This window comes from Rousettus aegyptiacus, unplaced genomic scaffold, assembly GCF_014176215.1.
Source record: "Rousettus aegyptiacus isolate mRouAeg1 unplaced genomic scaffold, mRouAeg1.p scaffold_m13_p_10, whole genome shotgun sequence".
NCBI classification, from domain to species: domain Eukaryota; kingdom Metazoa; phylum Chordata; class Mammalia; order Chiroptera; family Pteropodidae; genus Rousettus; species Rousettus aegyptiacus.
This window is the reverse complement of record NW_023416285.1, coordinates 23,305,607-23,329,679: the sequence shown is the minus strand read 5'-3', so window position 1 is coordinate 23,329,679 and position 24,073 is coordinate 23,305,607. Positions and strand designations below refer to the sequence as shown.

General features: G+C 37.0%; 1 pseudogene; it reads left to right on the top strand.

Moving 5' to 3' along the window:
- Positions 1-21,089: 21,089 nt before the first annotated feature.
- LOC118609009 lies at positions 21,090-21,211 on the top strand (annotated as a pseudogene).
- Positions 21,212-24,073: the final 2,862 nt, after the last annotated feature.

The following is a 24,073-nucleotide window of genomic DNA, read 5'->3' as shown; positions in this document are numbered from 1 at the left end:
AGCATAGCCAAATTCCAACCCTATTCCAACTGGTTAGTTCACCAGTTTTGAGAGACTCTAGAGCTCAATCACCAAAACTAAATCATTGTACAATGTTCCCAGAAGCCAGTATAAAGTTTTTTCTCTATAAATGCTGAGCTAAAAGACAGAATTTTGTCATATTTCAACTCATCTCTATCCTAGGAAAATTGTCACATTATATTAATCCTAGTGGGAAACCAAGAACCTGTGTAGGTTTCTATAGAAGCGACTTCCTGATTGAAGTACAGAGAGCACCTACTATTAGACCTATATCTTGCAGTTCTTCTGGGAACTGCAAGATATAGGTGTTTGTATGTAGGAGAAAATTAATGAGGTTTGGATCAAACCTGAACTTTCTCTGTGCTGCTGACACTCAAGCTAGTAGGTATCCAAAGGAAAGAGTCAGTAACTTGCCTAATATAATGGTTAAGTTTCTGTGTTAACTTGGCTAAGCCACTGGTACCCAGGTATTTCGGGTTGCCGTATTTTTAAATTAGATTAACATTTTAATCAGTAGACTTTGAGTAAAGTAGATTACTCTCCATCATGTGGGTGGGCCTCATCCAAACTGCGGAAGGTCTTAACAAAAAGACTGCTCTCCACTGAGAAAGAGGGACTTTTGCCAGCGGAATACCTTCACGTTCAAGATGCAACATCATCTCTTTCCCTGAGCTTCCAGGCTGCTGGCCTACCCTGAAGGTTTTGAATCTGCAAACTTCCACAATTGCATGAATTAATGCCTTAAAATAAATATGAGAGGAAAAGAGAGAGAAAGAGAAAAAGAGTGCTAGAGAGATATATATTTATATACACCCTATTGATTCTGTTTCTATGGAGAAGCCTAACTAGTACACTGAGCTTCTGACAGTAAATTTCTGAATGCCAACAACCTATACTATGTCCAGAAGGAGAGTCATCCATGTCTTTCTAAATTTCCCTTGGGTGGATATCAGATGGTAAGTTATTGCCTTTGTAAAAGGTCAGGGACTGCCCAGCTGGTGGCCCTCCATATAGTGAGAACTTACCCAGCACAAAAATCGTTTGCTTAATTTACATAAAAATCACTGGATTTACAAAAAACTAATCCAACAATATACTTTAACTCTGCCTCTTTTGCAAAGCATGAGTTCTTAATGTACTGCAAATCTATGAAATTTCAGAAGTTGCTGAACCCTACTTTTTATTTTGTAAAACACAAACATTCACACAATTCCAAAATACCAAAGAGATAAAATTTTAATTGCACAGCACAATGCCTTTTTTAGATTGGGTCCTATATCAGCAAGAACCAATTCAATGTGCTGCAGATGAGTTACAGGTATGCTGTGACTAGATGGTCAGAATTCCTAGGCCCATCACCTCCAGCCATAAGCAGCTTTTTCAAGAGCTCCTCAAAGGGGTGCTTCAATAGAGTAGATGGCATTCCCCATAGTCCCCATGGGCAGCAAAAACCCAGAGTGACATACAGCCACTCTTTGTTCTACCACAAAATGCTACACACAACAAAAGTATGCTATGTTACATAAACATCTGCTTCAATAGCCAGAGGTGCACTGCTGCCCATCATGGACATGGAGCCCAAGGAGCTACTAAAAGAGGTCATGCGTTAGGCCTGTGCAGCCGTGGAGTCCATGTTCCATGGAGTATAACATACAGCCCAAGGTGCAGCTGCAAGAGCTGGCTAGTAAGTTGAAAGGGAGGCTGGCAAGCACCCCTTCAGGCAGTGGCCCCCAATCACTACTTCTTTTCGATTCTTCTCTTCAATGTTACTTACATGCCCTTGTATTATACAAGTGAGTTATAGTGTGACCACTCTAACTACCTATGCATTTATACAGATGATAGCTTTATTATTTTAAATACCCGATACAAAAAAGTCTGATTAGATTCTATATCAGTTTATAATATCACAAGATACTTTAACATCATGTTTGTCACTGACTTAAAATTAAAATCTTTCAGATTCTTAGATAATAATTTTAACTGGCATAATTTTTTAAGTGGACACATACATTTTAAAAATATTTTCTGCTATTTATGCAAATAATTTCTCATCAGTGATTATTACCAAGAATTTGAATAGATCAATATTTAAAAGTGTTACCAAAATGTGTTGATGTATTTATAAATTATCAGTAAGTAAAATAAAAGGAGACAAAAGAGCAGAAAAGATGTACAAAATTCTTATTGCAAGAGTCATAACAAAGCATCCAGTTAATAAAGTAACACTAGATAACTTTACCAAGCTTCCTGATACACCTACTACCTTCACCATGATCAATTAGAATCGGAAATTGCAACACTTTTAGATATTTTCTCTTCTAAGTGTAGCATCTACCCAGAAGTAAAAGCTGCATTTTAGAAAAATTTAATGTTGACATCAAGCAAAGACTCTTGTAGGAATAAAATAAAAACAATAGGCAAACATACAAGGGAGCAGCAGTGGGGAAATGAACTGGCTTTGGCTGTAAGGCCAAAGTGATTTACCATCTCACCCCCACATGTACCATCTTTTGATAGTTGGAACAGGTTTTATATGATTAATTTTCACTTTTCCTAAAACTTATGGCCCACTCTATCTCACATAGCAGTATGTCAACATAAGAAATGCCCAAACCTGAAGAGAATTTTAATAAGAATATATTTGAGCCAAACCGATGACAATGTCAGGAATCAAAATCGCTAATGCTCTGGAGGAGGACAGTTTTGCAGCTTCTTTTTATACATTTGGTATTAATGAGAATGAAAGAAAGATTACATGAAAACGAGAGAAAGCATGGCGGGGATTGGATTACAGGACATTTAAGATTATGTCCCCTCTTGGGGGTAGTTACACTTCTGAGGGGTCTGAATTAGAGGCATTTCAAAGGCATGTTAACCTGCATGCATGAAACAGTGGACAGGGCTTGGTAAGGCAAAGATAAACCTTTTACTAAAGAAGTTATATGCCTGGGGCGTGACTACCATCCACGACCTGCCCAGTTAGGAATTTACTATCAGACCATGCTGTGAGGTTACTTTCAGTTAAGATTTATTATAGAGCCCCTTTTTCATCTACAAGTAAAAGCCAAAATGGTATGTCACCTTAAAAAAATACCGCGGTAGTTTTAGCAAAGCCAGATCTACCATTCTTAATCAACTATACATACCTGTGTGGTGAATCTGTTTTTAATTGAGCTCCATTGTTGTCATGTATGTAGTAAACAAATGAGCTTAGGTGCAAACATCATGATCGTTTGCAACACAGATATTATGCATCTTGCAGTTTTAGAAGACTCATTGGCAAGATTTAAAGCCAGTGTTTAATGTTCAGACATATTCTTCTCCTTACACTTTTGTTCATGATTTCTGTTCTCTGAACATCACAAAGCCAGCTGTTCAGCTCATGTGACAATGGCAGGTGAATGGACATATGATAAAAGCTTTTATTCAACAGAAATTCTCTCTGGTTTCAGTGTATTTCCCCACCAAACAAAAGGCAATTTCACACTAACTTGAAAAAGGCCGCTTTGATTACTTCACAGAAAGAAATTCTTTATTATTTTATTGACAAACATTATGTTGCAATTGTCTCTTCATGCATAAGTGTATTTTGATTTTCTCTCACATAAGAGGTCCATCGCAAGAAAAAAAAAAAAAACAACCTTGAACTTGTTTTTGATATGTCAATGTAAGAACTTCCAAAGCTGCAGATAATTTTTATGAGAGTTTATTATGGTTTACTTGAGGCAAACTAATGACATGCCTGGAAGCAAGATCTCAAATGCTCCAGAGAATAACACTTTTTCAGTTTATTTTTGTACATTTGGAATTAAGGAGGGAATCTAAAGATTACATGAAGGTGAGAGAAAGCAAGGTAACAAGATTGTGTGCTCCCTTGAGGGTGGTTATGCCTCCAAGGGGTTTGAAAAGAGAATTGCTCTGGCTTTTCAAACACACACAAGAAAAGTCAACAGGGCTTGCTTAAGGCAAAGCTAAACCTTTTACTAAAAAAGTTATAGGCCTGGGGCATGACTACCCACCATGACCTACTCAGTTAGGAATTTATAATCGTATCATCCTGTGAGGTTATTTTTGGTCACTAGACTTGTCAGACATCACAGAGCCCCTTTTGTGTTCACAAGAATTAAAAAAAAAAAAAAAAAATTCTAGAGAATTAAATGCCCATTGTTCCCTTCAATTTCATAATTATCTGAGTTATATGCCCTCTTAATAAAAATAATCATATCTAACATTTCTCCAAATCCTATATTCCCCAGAAAAAAGAGAAACTAATAATAAATGCAGAAGACAGTTACCCTTTTGTCAGTCATTCATGAATATCTTGGAAATATGGCCAAAATCATACTTGCATTATAAGTCTAATAAATTAATATTAAAGGTAAAGGAAGCTTAAGACTTAAAAGCGTAGACAAACATATTACTCTCTTGAATTTTTCTTTACAAAATAATATGCAGTTACCTGATGACTCTAGCCCAGTAAACAGTTTACTAGTTTTTCAAAATTTCCCATGTCTTTTTATTTTGTTAAATTTCACTGACCGTATATTTGTGTAACACATAACATGATACTACAGAATCAGAGACTTTTAGAGCCAGAAGGCTTTTAGAACTCACTGTTGAATATATGTCATGGGCAAAACAATGTCTTTAATACTTAATATGCTGGAGGTCTTAAGGGACTTGCTCAAGGTCATACAGTTTGTTAGTGAACAAAGCAGTACTAGACCCAGCCTCTGAAGTATTAGTGTGGTGGCAAATATTTCTTCTCTCCTGCTGCTTATTTAGCATAGGACAGTTAGGGAAGAGAGGTGTCAATTGTCATCACTCTACTACCGAGGACAAATGTTGCATCGCTTAATCAGAATGCAATCCATCATTGAGCAAAATCTCAAAGTGACATCTAGTGGAATACCCAGTCTCTATGGAAAAATTTAATTAAACTTTATACTAGCACAAATATTGTGAAGGAAAACAACTCAACTCCTTTGACATTTTTACAAATAGATTTAGTGAAATCCATTCTGTTTACTTTTACTGATATTTGTTTTTCAGTCAATTATCCCATATGGTTATTTTTTTTTCTTTTCCTAATTTATTGCTAGCAACTTAGCCATAAGAATAAATACAAGTAATTCCTTTCTTTGGTACAAGCACCAGACTTAGATTAATAATAGTTGAAGAAAATAAACACTCTTTTTCCCCCTCATTTTTTTCCCTAATAGTTCTAGTTTACTTATAAATCAGACAGGTGACAACACCAGATTCCAATTGGGAATAATTTAATCTCAAATACATCAGGGGTTTCTCCTCACATAGCCCTAAAACTTTTGAAAATAACATTTTACCGAATTAGTCATCTGCCAGATAACTAAATATGACAGGCATTTTTTTTATCTCTTACTCTGTCTCTAATTTTTGCATACCTTTATTTTTAAATTTTCTTTGCAGTCTTAGAAGTTTCCAAAAGCTTCCATTACAAAAATAAATTATTCCTTTTTTATTCCATGGGATCTCATTGAATTGACATAGAAAAACTAATTTTTAAGAGGGTTGAAAAATATGTCGTGTAGAGCAGTGCTGCTCGAACTCTAACAATTGCATGAATTACCTGGAGATTATGTTAAAATGTAGGCTCATGTTCAGTAGATCTGGTTTGAGGCCTGAGAGTCCATGTTTCTAAAAAGTTTTCAGGCTTGACCTTAGCCCTTCAAATGGAAAGGGTGTAGAGAAAAGGGTGTTTATTTTGGAGCTGTGGAGACCTGGACTGAAATTTCAACTTAATTAGTTCCTGGCAGGGAGAACTAGAGAACCCACTCCTTTGCCAAAGCCTTCCCTCCCCTACAACACTCCCAGACTCACCATCGCCATCTGCCTTGGACCCAATGGGACTGACCTCATCATGCCCTTTATCCCACTCCACGTCTGGCTACCCCTAGACCCCCAGGCTGCCTCCCAATTCCCATTATTGAATCTTTCTTAGCCTCCGTAAACCTGTTCTGTGTCCTGTTCTCATCCCACCCTAGGCTCTGCAGACCCCCAACACTCAGTCAGCCATTGGCAAAATTCCCTGTGTTCGTTCTCTATTACCTGAATCCTCTTTCCCACTTCTCGCTTCAAACGAAACATGGCTCTCCATTGATGAAACCGCTATCCCTGAGGTCCTCTTAGCACAGTTTATTGCGTCTCCCATGGTTCCACAGACCTAAGCCTATTAGCGAGCACATGCCCTCCTTGCTCTTTCCTGCTGCTTTCAGACATTTTTCCAATCCTCCATCATTCCTAAAAACTGCCCATTTTGAATCTCTGTCATTATATTATATCACCCATGAGTCCTCATGATCATTGTTACCAAAACACTGAGAATCCCCTTTGTTTCTTCTACCCAACCTACCCACTCACTCCATGGTCATTACCCTCACTGCCATTAATAACTACATAGTCTCTTTAGTGTTAATTCCACACATCCCACTCTCCGCCATCACCTCCAATCATTCCGTCTCATTCTCTATGTATTCTGTACCCTAAAATTCTTCCACATCACCGCCATAGCTAAGCCATCGATTCTCCTGTCTTTTCGCTATTCCTCATTCCCTCAATGTCCTTATTTCTTTTCCTCCACAATTAAACTCCATCATCAATGATTATTGACTTCCTTACCTCTCTATAGTTTTGTTGCTCTTGCTTTGCAAAACTATGATCCTATTTGAATCCATATGTCTTCCTATTCTGTATTGTGGAGAACAATACAAATGAAGATGACTTGTCTTGCTTTAAATATTTGGCGGTAAACCTTAAGCGATCCGACCATTTATACTGTATATCTCTAGTCCATACACTATTTTAATCATGTAGACTGCCACTGTATATTCTCTCCTCAAGTTCTCAATACCTCTTTTCTCAACATTACCCTCAGCTGATAACCTTGCTTCCTATTTTACTAAAAAAAGTAGAAGCAACAAAAAAACAATTTCCAAATACTCGCACCAACACGCCTATCTACATACTTGCATTAGCAAACGTCCTTGCCTCCTTACCTGTTACCATTGTTGAATTGTCAAATGTTCCTTTCATAAATCAGTCCTTATCCACTAGATCTCATCCACTCTCACTAGTCCTGCCCAGGCAAACCTTTGGATATCTATAGCCCAGGCTAACATCTGAATATAACCTCCTGAGAGACCCTGATCCAGAACAACCCAGCTTTCAAACTTCAGATCCTTAGAAACTGTGAGTTAAAAAAAAAAAAAAAAAAAGTTTATTGTTCTAAGCCACTAGGTTTGGGAATGATTTGTTATGCAGCAATAAACACAATATAAGAAATAATGAATGAAATGACAGATCATAACGTCAGCCTCATATTCCCTAGTTAATATGAAGGGTTTATACACCAGTCAATTGAGGGACTAATTTTCAAGTACCAGGTGAGAAGGTATCACAGATACTACTTCCTCTAGATAAACAGGGTTTGTAAGAGAACTCGATAAGGAGTAGAGCCTTCTACAGAACTACATAGTATGATTTAAAAATCTTTCATTCTTCTGACCCCTGGAAAGAAGGAAAGAGAAAACTCTCCAGCCTAGCTGAAGAGAAAATCTGACAATTATGGATGCTCATTCTTCAGGCAGAGTTCACAGCTGTTGTCAGCACAGCAGGGTAGGAGAAGAGGTCTTAACAGATATGCGGCCTCAGGAAACCCAAGTCATTTCCTGCCTCTCTTGAAGATGGACAGCATTTCAACCAGCTGGTTCAGGAGAATACAATGGTGGCAACTTGGGCAACATATGTAGTGTGGCCTAGACTGTCCCAGAGAAAAGGTCACTATGGCTCCTTTTATTGGGCTAGCCAACTTATATCTTATATGAATTCTTATTCAAGTGGCCATGAAAACCACAATAAGGCAATTTCATCACATTGAAAGTGATAGGTGTTTACGGGTCAGGCTGCCCACTCATCACGAATGACCAGATATTCAGATCTTGGAGCTCACAGGTTAAAAATAACCCATCTTGCTCAAATTAAAATGTCAATGATATTTTCACATTTGAAAATAGTATTGGGGTCTAGATTCAAACTCCTCTTAGATGAAGAATTCCTCAGCTAGTTTTATATCTAAGGCCCATAGGCTTTAACTTCAGAAAATTGATGATCAGAGGGAATAAAAGTCTCATTACAAAGTTTTTATTTCATTTTATTTTGTTTTGCTTTTTGGTTTTGCAGGGGAAAGGGTTCTAGGCCCAAAAGCAATTGCCCACAGGAAACCTTACCAAGACACTGAGAGAATCTATCTATTGATGGATTGATAAGTAGCTACACGCATGCGCGCGCGCGCGTGTATACACACACACACACACACACTTAGTTAAATATATATAAATACAATTTTTTTTTATTTTTTAACTTAGCAAGAAAAAAGTATTTTACAAAACACAAGTAGAAAAATATCAAGTAATCAGAAAATGTTTCCAGTTTTTAAAATGTTTTTCACATATCGCCACTTTCAAAACCTAACGACATATGTTCTTCTGAGCTTTACAAAGAATTAAACAATGAATTTGGTCAATTCTCTTATATCTATGGTTCAGATGTTCTGATAGAAAAGTCTAAACAGTTTTTAAGCATTTATATTTTGTTTACAGAAAGGATGCATTTTAATATTCAGTAGTCTAAGTGAAAGATCTTTACTACCATGAAGCAATTAATGCTTTCATATAATTCTAATATTCCAAATATTAATTATATTTGTGGCTGTGGTTAATATAGACGCTATCAAGCCATTTCTACTAACTCCTACAAAACATGGTTATTTGAATATCATCTTTCCTCTAGCTATACTTACTCCCTTGATGATCTCATCTAGTTACTTGGCTTTAAACATCATCTATACACCAAATTCCCAAATTTATATCTAGAGCCCAGACAGCTCCTCTGAACTCCAGACTCATATATCTAACTGCCTATTTGACATCTCCATTTAGAAGCCTAATACATTTCATATTTATCCTGTCTAAACCAAACTTCTGATTTTCTTTCCCAAACCTCCTCCCACAGTTTTCCCTTTCTCAGTAAATAGCAGCTGCATCCTCCCAGTTGCTCAGGTCAAAATCTGGGACTTATCCTTGACTCCTCTCTTTCTTTGACACCTGACATTGAATCTATCAGCAAATCCTGTCAATTTTATTTTCTGTATCACCCAGAATCTGACTTCACACTGCCTCCCACAGCAATTGTGTTGATTCAAGTCACAATCATCTCTCACTTGGATTACTCAGTAGCTTCCTAATTGGTCTTCTGTTTCTTTCTTCCTTGCAACTTGTAGCCTATTAGATATGCAGTGATTAAGTAAACCATGTCCTTACTCTATTCCAAACTCTAAAATTGCACCTCATTTCAGCAAACTAAAAGACAATCCACATCACACCTTCTATCTTTTCCACTCTGTTACGTCTCTAACTCATATCCTACTATTCTTCCCCTTGTTCACTCTACTTGAATCACTCTGGCTTCTTTATTGTTCTCCAAACATCAGGGTCCAGGCACTAGCTCATCCATTGCCTGGGATGCTCTTCATCCAGTTAGCCACATAGCTCATTCCCTTACTTCCTTCAGGACTTTGCATCACTATAACTTGCCCAGGGACTCCTGTATTAAAAGCAAAACCCCTCTCCCATCTCGCAATACCTATTCTCCTTTGCTTCATTTTTCTCAATTGCCCTTTTCAACTAACAGTGCAAATATTTTATTTGTGTTATTTGTTCACACCGTTTTCCCTCCACTAAAATGTAAACTTCCTGAGTAGGCACTCAATAAATACTCATTAAATATATGAATATTAAAAAATTAGAAAACCAGTTAAACAACTATTTTATGATCGATATTTCAGTAACTTGTCATTCTCCTCACTAGAAGGAAGGCTTAATACGGTATTGCTCATTCTTTCTTGAAATACTCTTAATCATATAGTTAAATACATAAGATCATTTTCACTCTGGCTTTGTGAATCTTTGCAGCAAGCCTAAGCTCCAATGTTATGACTCTGTTTCTGGAAACGCTCATTTGTGAATATCTGAGATACTTATTAGACTTGATAATCATATTACTACTTAAAACTAGATAGACAAAGTATGAATGTGCTTATCCCGCCACCAAGTGCAACTAGATACAAGAACTAAAGAACTATGAAATAGGAGTCTGCAAACTATGCCCTGAAGATCAAAGCCAGATTTGTTGCCAGATCAAATACAGAATGCCCAGTTAAATTTGATTTCAGATAAACAAGAAATAATTTTTAGTATAAATATGTCCCAAATACTAAATGTTGGACATCTTAAATCTGCCCCATCACCTATTTTTGCATAGCTCACAAGTAAAAATTACAAGTTTAGAAATTAAAAATTTAAAAAGATAGAACCACATTTACACAACTGTAGAATACCCTAAATCCTCAAAGGAGTCAATGGGGGAAGCAGCAACCATAGCCTCTTCAGCCTCATTTGTTCCAATAATTTCTACTTAGGCCCCTGAGTTAAAATTATCAGGCTCCTGTTTTTAAAGCCTGGAAAAACAGGAACTATATAAATTAAGAGCAAATTTTATGAGATCCATCAAGTGACTTTATCTTGACTCATAACCCTCAGGAGTACTTCTGATCATGTGAGCCTCACATGTAAGACATAGTCCCAAACACAACTTCTGACACGAGATATACTGCACTTCACTCCTAAAAGGCATATCAACATAGGAAAATGTGAAAGTGATGTTATCACAGTGATAAACTGGAGGCTGTTCTAAATATATTTTAAACTGTAAATTATTTGCAAGCTTCAATACTTCAACTGTGTTGCTAACAAACACATGATATGCCTCGCTCCTGACCTGAATCACAGTACCGTGATTGAGTAGTATTGTTTCATGCCACTTTCCAAGAACAAAATTTTCCCCAAAGTATGGAAGTCCATTTAATACTGATCATGGCAAGAATACTATTGAAAATGCCTATAACTAACCCCAGGATTACTTCGAGAGCTGTTCTTTTAAAGTTGATTTGTGTTCATTGAATATGTTGATGTACTTCACAGGCTTATACTCAGAGCTGGCCAAGACACTCATTAGTTCATTTGGTAGTCCATTTATTCTCAACACATGAAGCTCACATGATGAGAACCAGTGACCTAGTGTACAGACCACAAACACAGACTTCTGACGCATTTCAGTCAACCGATACACAGTAAGACTGCTCTTTACCAGGTGCAGCTCTGGGGGTGAAGACAAATATTCGGAGCCCTGGCCCTCTAGGATCTCACTGTCTAGTGGGGGCAATAGACAAATAAAACAATTTCAATGTATTATAATTCAATAAAATGATGGATATGAACACATATGTTAAGAGTTTATGAGAAAGGAACTGAATCAACAAGGGAAAGATCAGAGAAAGCTCTGTAGGAGAGAAAGTACATGAGCAGCTACTCAGTGTCCGTAACTGTACTGAGTACGTGAGCCATAGGTAGCTGGTAAAAAGACAACATGGTGCCTGATGTAAGTGAGCTTATAGACTAATGCAGAGGGCAGATCCATTAGTCTGAATCTCAAAGGCAACTGGAAAGTCAGTGAACTGTGTTGACACCCTTGACCTATCTCCCTTCCAACCAGGACTGTCACTTACCTGTACTCTCTTGTTCCTCTGTGGTGGATACTTGAAGAAATAACTCTTTAGCACAGCATTCTCTTCTCTTTAGGAAAAGCTACCAATATAGGTGTAGATATGAGAGTCATATCTTTATATGACCCTGACCTTTAAAAATAGCTGATTATTCCAGAAATATACATCTGACCCAAACTGGCCTATTTAGTGCTTTCTCATTAGAATTTGAAATTCTAAACTTGAGATGCACAGGGACTTGGAGGTGGATCACATTAATGGCAATACCCTATGAAGAAGGACGACAAACTCCTGTCCCACCGGAGACTCACAGCCAACCTGTCTGCTACTCTTTTTTCATATGTTACTTATTGGACTCCCTTCGGTCTGTAAGAATCCTCTCAGTTTCCTTTCATCTTCATAGGCTGGCCAGGGTCAGTTCTTATACTTGTAACCCAAAAAACCTTCATATATGTTGCTTGTCCATATAGTCTCTCAGTTCCTGTACTCAGTCTAACTGTATCCCCCTGATCAAACAATTTGCTGAGAGATTAATGACCCATGAAGCTTTGTATGTTATCCACCCTCCAAAGAGGTAATAGTTTGGAAGGACTTGTGGAGATATGATGTTGAAATTAGAGAATTTATTCTACTGCAGGGGTTTTTCAGGACCTACTGAACAATGATAATCCATCAAAGGAATTGTTTGGGCATATGGAGAATTATTATTAATTCCCCTCAGATTCCACTTCCCAAGAACAAAACTTAGAATGTAAGGTATAGTTCCAAATCTTAGTTCTGTCCTTCTAAGCAGTGTCAGAAAACATTTTTGGTTGTTAAAACTGGCATCTAGTGGACAGAGGCCAAGGATGCTACTAAATATTCTGCAATGCACAGACCACCCCCACAACATTAACTATAGGACTAGGAATGTCAGTAGTGCTGAGGTTGAAAAACTGCTTTAAATCAGATAAATATAAAAGTCTTCTGAATAATGTATGGTTCAAATGTCTAAAAACAAGAAATTAAGTAAAAATCTCATTTTATGAAAGATATATAATGGAATAGTATGCAGCCAGCAATTGTAGACAGATCTATTGATATAAAAAATATATTTATAATGTATTTTTAAATGGGAAAGAAATGTTCCAAAACAGTTACATAGCATATGATCCCATTTTGTAAAACAATTTATATATGTGTTAACATGGGCTCACACACACATGCAGGAAAAAAATTAAAAACTATGCTCCACTAAGTTAGTAGTGTCTACCCTAAGGGGAAGAGAAGTTAAGTCATATTTGTTTTTTTTTTTCTTTTTTTTTCTTGAGATGCTTTTCTACATTAAAAGTTACTTGTTTTCATTTTAAAATATGACTCTTAATGTAAGCCTCATGCCTGACCTCAGCAGATTCAGATCAATTCACACTACTGGATGTTTTGTTTCACTCACCTCTATACTCAAGAAAAGAAGCATTATTTCATTAAAAGAAGCTCAGAAAGTGCACTTCTATTTATAAGGTTCTAGTACATCTTTGAAAGTATTATTACATTAACTCGAGTTCTCATATTTCCCCAAAGCCTCCTTGCTTCTGACTTAGGTGAATCTTTAGTCTTAATTCATGCTGATGACACTCCCCATAGCACCCTTTTTTCTGTTGAGTTGGTTCTGCTTGATAAAACACCTTTACTTCTGAATAAACCCCTGGATAAATGAAACATTTTTCACGGCTCTTTTTATACCACCACTGGCACTTAATCAAGAGGCTGGAAGAAGAATTTTAGAACTTGTTATTAATCTAAACCTCAAGGCAAAATCGTTAGTGGAAAAATAATTTTGTCCCCAAATAATTCTAAATACTCTTAGAATTGACTCTCCTATCCCTTCTAGATTCATTTCTTCATCAGACATAGCAGCAGTAGTAGTAGTAGTAGTAGTAGTAGTAGTAGTAGTAGTAGTAGTAGCAGTAGTAGTAGTAGTAGTCTTCTTTCTAGTTCTAACAGAGCCATAGAAAGAGGGACTCAATTTTTATTTGGAATGTTAAGTGACAAGGATAGGTCAGTTCAGAGCTACCCTCCCTCAAGCATTAGGAGACAAAGTCCCTTGCTATATTTACATTATTAAAAAAAAAAAAAAGTAGAGAACTGATCAGGAAAAACTCTTTCGTGCGGCAAAGGAGAGAGTTTTCAGTAATCAGACATCAGCTATGACAGATTATCAGGAAAACATTTTCTATAACTTCTCTCCTCTTTCCTCAGTATTTGTTACTACTGGGGATAGATTTCCATAAAACTCAGAATAAAGTAGAATTGCATATCAAATTAATTATACACCAAAATTTATTTCTCTTTTCCACAATTCAACCCACAATACATCTTCAAAACCTTGCCTCAAAAAAAGTTCTCTTCTTTTATCCAGTTACTACACACATCAATAAGAAATGTGTATGCATGGATGTGTGTTTTTGTGGGGGTATGATTTATTCGTGTATTGCTTTATTCCAAAGGAGTGACGTAAGACATTTACTGCACACCTCCAAACTGTAGCTGACAAAGAATAATAGATGTTCTATACATGTGTTAAATGAATGACCAATTAATGAGCAAGGTCTATAACATTTTCAGTAAAATTAAAAATAATATATTATCCTTCTTGATAAGCTCATACCCTTGTAAGAGAGAGAGAGAACTGGCATCACCAACAGCTATTCCTGAAAATTCACACTATATAGGCCATTTCAATACATACGTTAATAGCTTGAATCAGTACCATGCTTTTCCATAAAAGTGTCAATGAATTTGATGTATTTTAGCTCCCAGAAGAATAAATTAAGTTTAAAAAAAAATCTGTCTCACTAAGAAATTAGTCTGCTAATACTTCATCTTTATTAGTAGTAATTAAAGATTCTATATAATCTTAGGAAAGTGTTACTTTCACCTAAATTGAGAGTAGGATTATCATGAAACAGAGATGATATATTTCATTTTGAAATGATGAGAATGCCTTATTCTTGGGTTAAAGACCTAGGTTACTTTTCATTCTAATATCTTTTCCATGTAATAGCTTGGCACAACTGCTTTATCTCCTGGATGGGGCAATTTCTATGATTAAGGCTAATTAATTTTTTTGGCAACTATAATTAATAATCTCCATCCTACTGTTTCAGGAAATTACATCCACAAAAACAAACAGACAAACAAACAAACAAAACAATGAACAACTGCTCATTACAAATAAGAAAAGTTTTCATATATGGAAAGATCTTCCAAAACAATTAGCAATTAATGAAAAGTACACAAGTGTCCAGAAATTGCATATGCTCACTCAATTTCAAATCACATGGCCTTTAGCTGCCAAACCAGCAAAAGGAATAACAATAAAATAATTAGTTTTAAAATCTAAAAATTATGAGTAAAAAAATTATAAGAAGGAAATCAGTTACTCATGTATAAAATCCAATGTAAGCGTTGGAAATATAAATTAAAGTAAGGTATAATTGCAGAACAAATAGAGAACAAATAAATTGAGAGCATAATAGAGGTTTGTATTGCCTATGTTCTGTTTTTTTCCCTAAACCCAAAGTGAATAGTTTAAAACCATATTTTATACTTTACATTTATCAGAAGGAGTTGATCTGGTTAGAAAACTGACCAAATCTAAACTGCCCATTCTGCATGCACTAAAATCAGACTTTTAAGTTTCTGAAATCACAATTTCCCAAGTACTAGAAATACTTCCCGATCGTTTGAACTAATTGTCACCTCTATTCATAAGGCTTTTTTGGATTTGGTTTACAAACACAAGTTTATATTATACCAAAAATGTTGACTGAAACATTTTTAAAAACTGACTTGCTACCCGAGAAGGCACTGACAGCACTGTGATAGATTTAAGTAGAAAATGATTTTTACCCTTCTCTCCGACACTTTCTGCAGTATCCTGGGTGGACCTCCTGTTGATCAATTCTCACACCAGCTCTGCTAGTCAGTTCTAAAGTTTCCCTTCCAGTTCTATTAAAAATCTCTAAATTCCATCAAGAATCAAAAATAGGTAGTGATGATATATGAAAATTGCTCAATATCAGGTTTTTGTATAATGATGAATTAATTTCTATAATAGGCAATAGTTTGTCTAATATGTTATCAAGATACATCTTATATCTCTTGAATATCTCTGAAATTATATCTTATTCCTCTTATCTATCTAGCCATCTTCACAGGCGTGAGTTTAAAGCTGTTTTTCTCTTATGTGGACAAGTGTATTATCTGTAATGAAGACTAAATAGGGTGTCTTTGTGAATATTTTGTCTGCCCCATACCTCATCTTAGATATCCATTCTATTGCATCCTCCTGACATTCCTCTGTTGACAGAGCATTAGTCACTGATGAAATTAAATTGTCACTCTATGGAAAGCAACTCTAACTGTAACTCTGGAAACCAAATCATGGAACACCAAGAACGAGAACAATAAAAATACTTTCACAGCTGTATATGACACACAAAGCTTGTATTTCTAATTAAAATGGAAAATTTACCTTCGGTTGGCCAATGCCGATTAGTTATAGTTAAGCCACAGTCTGTTGTGACATGTGACATGTCTCTCAATAGAAAGAAAAGCATATCATAAGCCCACTTCTCAACTGTGGCATGCTGTCTAGGCTCTGGTATGCCTCAAGTTGGAGAATATCTCTTTCCCTTCACAAAGAGAAATACCACATGCCACAAAGGCCATAGCCCCTGTGGGTTTGCTTACTCTTGGTTTTCTGAAACTAAAAATTACCTATTTTAAAGTTATGTTATAAAAATATATATTTATTTAATTTTTAAAAGGGCATTTCTCTAATAGTAACTTACTGAGTGCTTAAATAATTCAAAACAACTGCTATTCCTTCAACTACTCTATATTTTATTTTTAAATCTCAGGTAACATAACCTTGAGGTGAATCATTAAAGCTATCTAGCTATCTTCAGACTTTAGACTGAATGTCTACAGCGGTAATTGTCAAACTTGTCTTCACATTGGAATCACCTGAGAGCTTTGAAAACTACTAATGTCTATGTCCCACCACAGAGATTGCAAATTAATTGATCCTGATGTGGCCTGAGCTTGAAAATTTTTAATATACCCTTGTTAGGTAACTAATCAGACATGAGCAACAAGGGGAACAAAGAAATAGGGGCCCAACCTAAAGACTGCCTAAAGAACATTCCGATGGTAGTAGGACTCTGGGTACGTGCATGCACACAAGGCAAAGAGTTATACAGCAGCCAAGTGTTAATCAACGTGACCTCACTTGCCAATCACCTAGGAATGACTTTGGAACCACCCATCACAGCTCAAATATAATGCAGGCGTTCCTATTTCTGGGCCTTTTTTGTGTGTTGGTTATTGTAGTGGTTGTTGTTACAGCACTCTGATACAGCTCTGCACTAAAACCGTGTGCCCCCTTGGGACTTGCTTTGTCTTTCTAAAATATACTTTTAATAAGTATTTTCTACATCTCACTAACCTGTAATCCTTCACTATTTCTGTGAGAAAAAATGCTAACTACACTTCTATGCCATTATCCCTCCCCCCACCCCCACCCGTACTGTTCGGGGGACCCTAAACTCCAATCAGCCCCAACGGTAACACCCTGATTCTGATGTGCAACCAAGTTTCAGAACCACTAGTTTATAGGACTATTAATTAATATACCACTATTTTGGCATTAGATGGATATTCACTAGGATGCCATTGTTGTCTGACAAGGTCAGAGAATGATATTTAGACTGATTAACCTTACTAGTAATTGTTACCACATATTAAAATGCCAAGCACTTTACCAACATTATGTCTGATCTTCACAATCTTCCTGCAAGATAGGTATTATTTTTCTCATTTCATAAATGGGGAAACTGAAGGTCCGAAAGTTTAGGTCATTTACCCAAAGCCACCAACTAATACATGGTGGAGCTGGTATGCAAATCCAAGTCCATTTGATGCTAAAAGATCTGTTCTTTACACTTAGCAACACATATTTAATAAGGGTCATATCACCTCGAAGGAAGTGAAAATTAGTTCTTGAAGGTCAAAAAATTATTAGATATTACAATAGTTTGTGGCCCTCCAAAGTTCAACTCAGCTGACAAAATCTTATTCTTTAAATATGTAATTTCTCTCATTGGACAAATTTCGTATCATTTAAATTTCATATCACTTCTCTGCTTAGGAAGACAATAATGAGAAAAAGTTTGAGAAACACTGGATTATATCTTGTCCATTTTGATTAATATTAAATTAACATGCATACCATTCAAACACCACATATATATTATCTACTATACAGAATACCTTTACAGAATATTATTCTCTTCCTAATTTCATAATTCTGAAGTTGTACATAGAGTTGAAAAGAATCGCAGTATAAATTAAGCTCTATTTGTCATTTGATCCCCAGAATGCTAATGACAGGAGAGAAAGTAGTAAGGCCAAAGAGTATTATCAAAATGTCTTTATGGATGTCTATTCACGCTACTTCAGCATCACAGCAGGAGGTAGGTTCACAAACTTGGGAGTTTCCTGGGTGAGATCTGAAGCTGGCCCCATATACAGACAATACGGAGAGAGCAAAGAAAGAGGCAGACCGCACCAGACTGGTAGGCAGTGGTTTAATAAGCAAGGGAACTTACATATAAAGATTGTCTTAGGTGCCATAATATGAGTAGATCTCTGCACCTGCCCGCCAGAATTTTAAAAGTTTATATAGAGTCCTTAATGAGGTTCAGCCATCTGTACTTTAGAGATGGTTTCAATGATACATTACTATCTTAAGGCTGTGTCTTTGAGGCAGCCTGTAGTTTGAGAAAAGCAGGCAGATTGGCACATTTCAAGGACAAGGAAGGGTTGAGGAGCCTCCAATTGCCTGAATTCAGCTCATGGGTCAACCAGGGGTCATTGTTACCAGAACATAGCAGTCCGTCTGCCTGCTCATGCCTAAGTCAATGAGACATGCACAGGTTTTGTGGCAAAAAAAAGTAAAGGTTTATTAGCTGCAAATCCCAGAGACACAAGTGAGCTACCTACTGCTCAAAGGCCTGGCTCTCCAGATATCTCAAAGGGAATAGACTATGTAGGAGAAAGTCCTTAGTCATGAAAACTAAGGGAGTTGGGGTCATGGGTGCTACTGATTGGATGGGGCTGGGGCAAATGATCATCATGTCCAGTTCTGGGTTCAGTCATGGCATCATCCCATCATCCTCTCATCCTGTCTGAACCTGAGGCTGGTGAGGCCGTTCTGCCTTGATAGGCCTGGGGCTGAAACACATCTAAAGCCAAGATGTCATCCTTAGGTTAGCCCAAACTTATTATCCTCTTGATTGATAGACCTGAGGATTTATTCTTAAAGAATTTGACACTGGCCACCTTATGTCCTAAGGCCAGGGATAGGCATACAAAGGTGGAAAGATAAGGGGAGGTGGGGAACAAGTGAGTCACAATGCCACTGTCTAAGCAAAAACAGCTTGAATCAAAGAAAAAGCTATAAGTGAAATCTGGATGCAGTTACGTCGTGTCCTCTCAGTCACCTCCTCCAACACAGGTAAACACTAGAGTAAGCTTTCTCTGACTTGACATGGTTGGATGTCGAAATAGTTCAAAGTTTTAAGCTTCTGGAGGCAAGAATCAAGTCATTAAACTTTGAATCTCCAATAGCCTTGGGCCTCACATAAACTAGACAATAAATGTGTAAATTTAAGAAGAAAACAGAATTTCCATTACCATACAGAGATTACCAATTGCATAATCAAATACACATAATAATAAAACAATTATAAGCAAGTTTTAATTAGTTATTGGTTCAGAAGATGTTTTTTTATTTTTTTTTTTTTTTTTTTTTTTTTTTTTTTTTTTTTTTTTTTTTTTTTTTTTTTTTTAGAATTGATGTGAGCAAGGAAGGTGGTTACCTAAGTAACACCGTTGGATGTGTTTGTGTCTTTCCACAAGGTCAGGGTTGCTGAGTGGAACTTTCTCAGATAAACTGATCAGGTACCCATGCAGGTTAACACACAGCACACAGAGAGGGGAAGTGCAGAGTGTTACATAACAGAGTGAAGGGATGAAAGTCAGTGTCTCCAAAGCAAGTTCTGTTGCCTGGCGGCACAGAGAGCTGTGCATCAGCCCCCAAGCCAATGGTTGTGACAAGTCAGACTTTTCAGCTCTCAGCGTGCCTGTTCGTGATGCTCTCAATCAGACTTGAGCATCGTCTGCTGAGGTATTCAACTTATATGGACCTTACAAGGTGGGATCCTTCCGCTTATTAGTCCCCGCAGATGGGGGCTTGTCTAAGACAGTTGTGGCTGACTTTTTGTGGTTTGGGGTGGTCCAGTCATACCCTAAAGGCATTCCCATTATGTGCTAGTTGACATTACTGTCATGGCACCCATGAAATCGATTTTGTAAAGTCCAAAAAATCCCCATTTCTTTATGTTTAATACAAGAATTTTTTTACAATAATTGCACTTTTTTATTAATCATAACAATATACACAATTTAAACTTTTTTCTTTTTTAACTTATTTTTTTAATGGAAAAAATGATTTAAATTTTTCCCCTCATCTACCTCCTCTTTTCCCCTCCCCTCTACTCCCTGGTAACCACTAGTCCATTGTCCATGTCCATGAGTCTCTGTTTGTTTGTCTTGTTCATTTGTTGCTTTTAGGTATATATCCCATATATAAGTGATATCATGTGATTTTTGACTTTTTCTGTCTGGATTATTTCACTTAGTATGATTATTTTAAGGTCCATCCATGTTGTTTCAAATGGCAGTATTTCATCTCTTCTTATGGCTAATATTCCATTGTATATAGTGCCACAGCTTCTTTAGCTAATCATCTGTCATAGGACACTTCAGTTGCTTCCATGTCCTGGCCACTATGAATAACGCTGCTATGAACATTGGTGTGCAAATATCTTTCCAGATATAAGTTTTCAAGTCTTTGGGGTAAATATCCAAAGGGATTGCCATATCATATGGTAGATCAATTCTTAGTTTTTTTGAGGAACCTCCATACTGTTTTCCAGAGTGGCTGTACCAATTTGCAGTCCTACTAGCAGTGTATGAAGGTTCCTATTTCTCCGCAACCTCTCCAGTGTTTGTGATTACTTGTCCTGTTGATTATAGCTATTCTAACAGGCATGAGATGGTATCTCATTGTGGTTTTGATTTGCATTTCCCCAATAGCTGCAATGTTGAGCATCTTTTTCAAATATTTGTTGGCCATTTGTGTGTCCTCTAGGGAAAATTGTCTGTTCAGGTCCTCTGCCCATTTTTTGATTGGATCTTTTTTTGTTGTTGTTATTGAGTCCATACAAGAATATTTTTAAACAATTTTTATTCTATAAAGAAAAGTACAGGACAAAATAAGCATCAAACTTTAACCTAAGTGGTCTATAGCCATGCTACCCTGAACAAGCCCGATCCCGTCTGATCTCGGAAGCTAAGCAGGGTCGGACTTAGTTAGTACTTGGATGAGAGACCACCTAGGAAGACCAGGTGGTGCTGTAGGCATAAAAAGTAAAAAATAATAATAAAAATAAAATATGGGATTGTAAACTGACAAGGTCCTTGCAATCCCATGTGGTCAACCAAGAGTTGCCTCGCCTAAAAAATAAATAAAATAAAATAAAATAAAATAAAAAACTTTAACCTAATGTTTTCTCTATAAAACCACTCATTTGTTTATGAAGATGCCACCATTGCCCTATGAAGGAACATGTAAAGAGGTATTTGTGGATATTAACAAGTGTTCAAATACCCGAGTTCAGACTTTGGCTGAACCAGTGATAAAGCCTACCCTACAGCAGCCTGAGAGGACGACTTTGGGAAGATGTGTCCTAACATAAACCAGAGTCAGTGTGTTTATGCTTGCCTCAAGGAAATGTAGAAAAGAATTGAAGTGACAATGAGAAATGTGGTTTCGCAAAGCACATGTGCCGAGGCAAGACTAGAGGTCTTCTTCCTTGAAAAAAGCTGCTTTGAAAAGTTTGACAGACCAATAATCAAGAAGGATTCCATTGTGAGCATCACTGCAGGAAAAAAAAAAAAAAAAAAACACCCTGAGGTTTCCAGCTACCAAGACAAAGAATAATTGAAACTGTTCCTGGGTGCCAATGACATCAAGAGAGGAGTCACTGTAAGCAATGACTGAGCATTGTTACCAGTGAACCCCACAGAGGAAGAGAGGTGACCTAAAAGAGGAACATCCAAGAGGACCTGCCACTCTTGGTGGTGGCTGCCACTGGAGCTGTGAGAGTGTCTGTTGGGGAAGGAACGTCCCTGCATGGAGGACTCTGGTACTCTCTCCATTCTCTAACCCATCTACGCACCTAGAGCACCCACCCAGCCTAAGTATCTTTCATTATTCTTCCCACTGAGAAGAAATTTAGGGTCACCAGAAAAAAACTAATAAAATTTGCATTGCAGAACTCAAGCCAGCTACTGAGACTCAGAAGGGTAAAGTAGCATCTAGATTCCCGGCCTAGAGTGAGCCTGCCCCATCGAAGACCTGTATGAGGTAATTGTAATAGTAGCAATAGTAGTAGTAGTAGTAGTAGTAGTAGTTGTTGATGTAGTAGTAGTAGTAGTAATAATAACAATGACAGGAAATAACACATTGAATATTTGCTAAATGTCCATCACCATATTAGGTGTTTCATATTATTTCATTTAAAACTTTCAAACATCTTATGAGAATTTTTTTCTTCATATATATAAAGATGGCTAGAGAGCTTAGGTTAGTAAAATGCTAGATGACAGAATTTGTTCTGATTTTCTTGTGTTATAAACTAGTACTTGAACTTGCAAGCTTAGTCCTCTCACAATAACCTTTCTTTTCTTACATCTATCAGTTTTAGGGAGGATCTTTGTTTCCTTTGTGAGGAAAAGAAACTTAACTCAAACTAAGAAAAGCAGAAAGAATACTTTATGAGCTTCTATCACCAAAACTATAGATAGGAATGAGGCCCCGGTTTCTGTCTCTTGCCATTCCTTCTCACTGGGCACTAGTCTCTTTCCCACATATGGTGTACAGGTATTCTCCACTCAGCTGGGAAATAGCCATTAATGATTACAAGTCTACCTCTTCCCAGGTCCATGACTCCAGAGAGAAAATTAGTTCTCCTTTCAATTTCAAAGGAAAGAAACACAGGTTAGAACCCCTGTTAAACCAGATTGGGTCCTATGTGGCCATCCCAACCTATCATTGTGTCTTGAACGTCCAGACTTAAGTGCTCATTTCAGGGGCCAAATAAAGACAGGTCTCTATGATTAGCAGCCCCACCAGAATCACACAATTAGAGGAAGAAAGAAACAATTCTTTTAAAGAGGGGAGAGAGGCATGGTTAGTAGATTAAGGAATACAGGACAAAGTAGCAGATGTCCACTACACCTGTGATGTGTATGCAAATAATCTAGAGAACTTGTTAAAATGTAGATTCTGATTCAGAAGGTCTGAGGCAAGGCCTGAGGCCCTGTATATGAGGTCCTATCCAGTGCCACAGACCACATTTTAAGTAGAAAGACACTAACCCTTTCCATGCATTGCCCACAACTACCTAATGTTGCAGATGCTCTAAAGCTTTGGGCTCACCAACAAGGACAGACACAATCTCGCATGCTTGTCTGAGTATGGTGCCTTCTCGGGGCCAGCTGTGTCCCCGTCACAACACTGAAATAGCAGAGGTGTTGCACGTCAAGATCGAGACATATTGGCAGAACTCTGTGATAAAAACACTTTACAATTTCATAGCACCTTCCATTCCAAAGTGTTTCAGAAGCTATATACATTCAGCACCACAGAAAGATGATAGAGGTGGCAGATTCAGGAGGGGGGAGGGTGAAGGAGGTGATGAGGGATAGAGTGGGGGAGGAGGGATATGTAAGTCAAGGACAGTGAGGCATTTCTCTGTTAAAGACAACACAACACCAAAAATTTAAGAGAGAGAGAGAAACTAAAGCCTTTAAATTCATTCTCAACAAAAGATAGTGCATAGTTTCATGTTCGGAATTATTTTCATAGAATCATCTCTCAATAAGTTGCCTCGAGGTATAGGTGCGCTGCGAGCACAGAGGAAAGGAAAAGGAAATTCAAATGAGCTAAACAAACAAAGAGATTAAAAATATTATCAGGAAATCTATAAAGTCTGAATCTAGTAACTTCAGCTTTTATAGGCTGTGGGTTTTCTTAACTAAACAATTAAGTCTTAAAATCTTAAAGGGCAGCTTTCCATCACATATTCTTTGGTATGTGAAGTGGCTTTTTATTTGTACAGTATTTAGTAAAAGTAATGATTTTTCTAAGTATGACAAAATGTGAACATCTAACTTAACCTTAATATACCTGATGACAATGTGGGTACTTCCTATACGTTC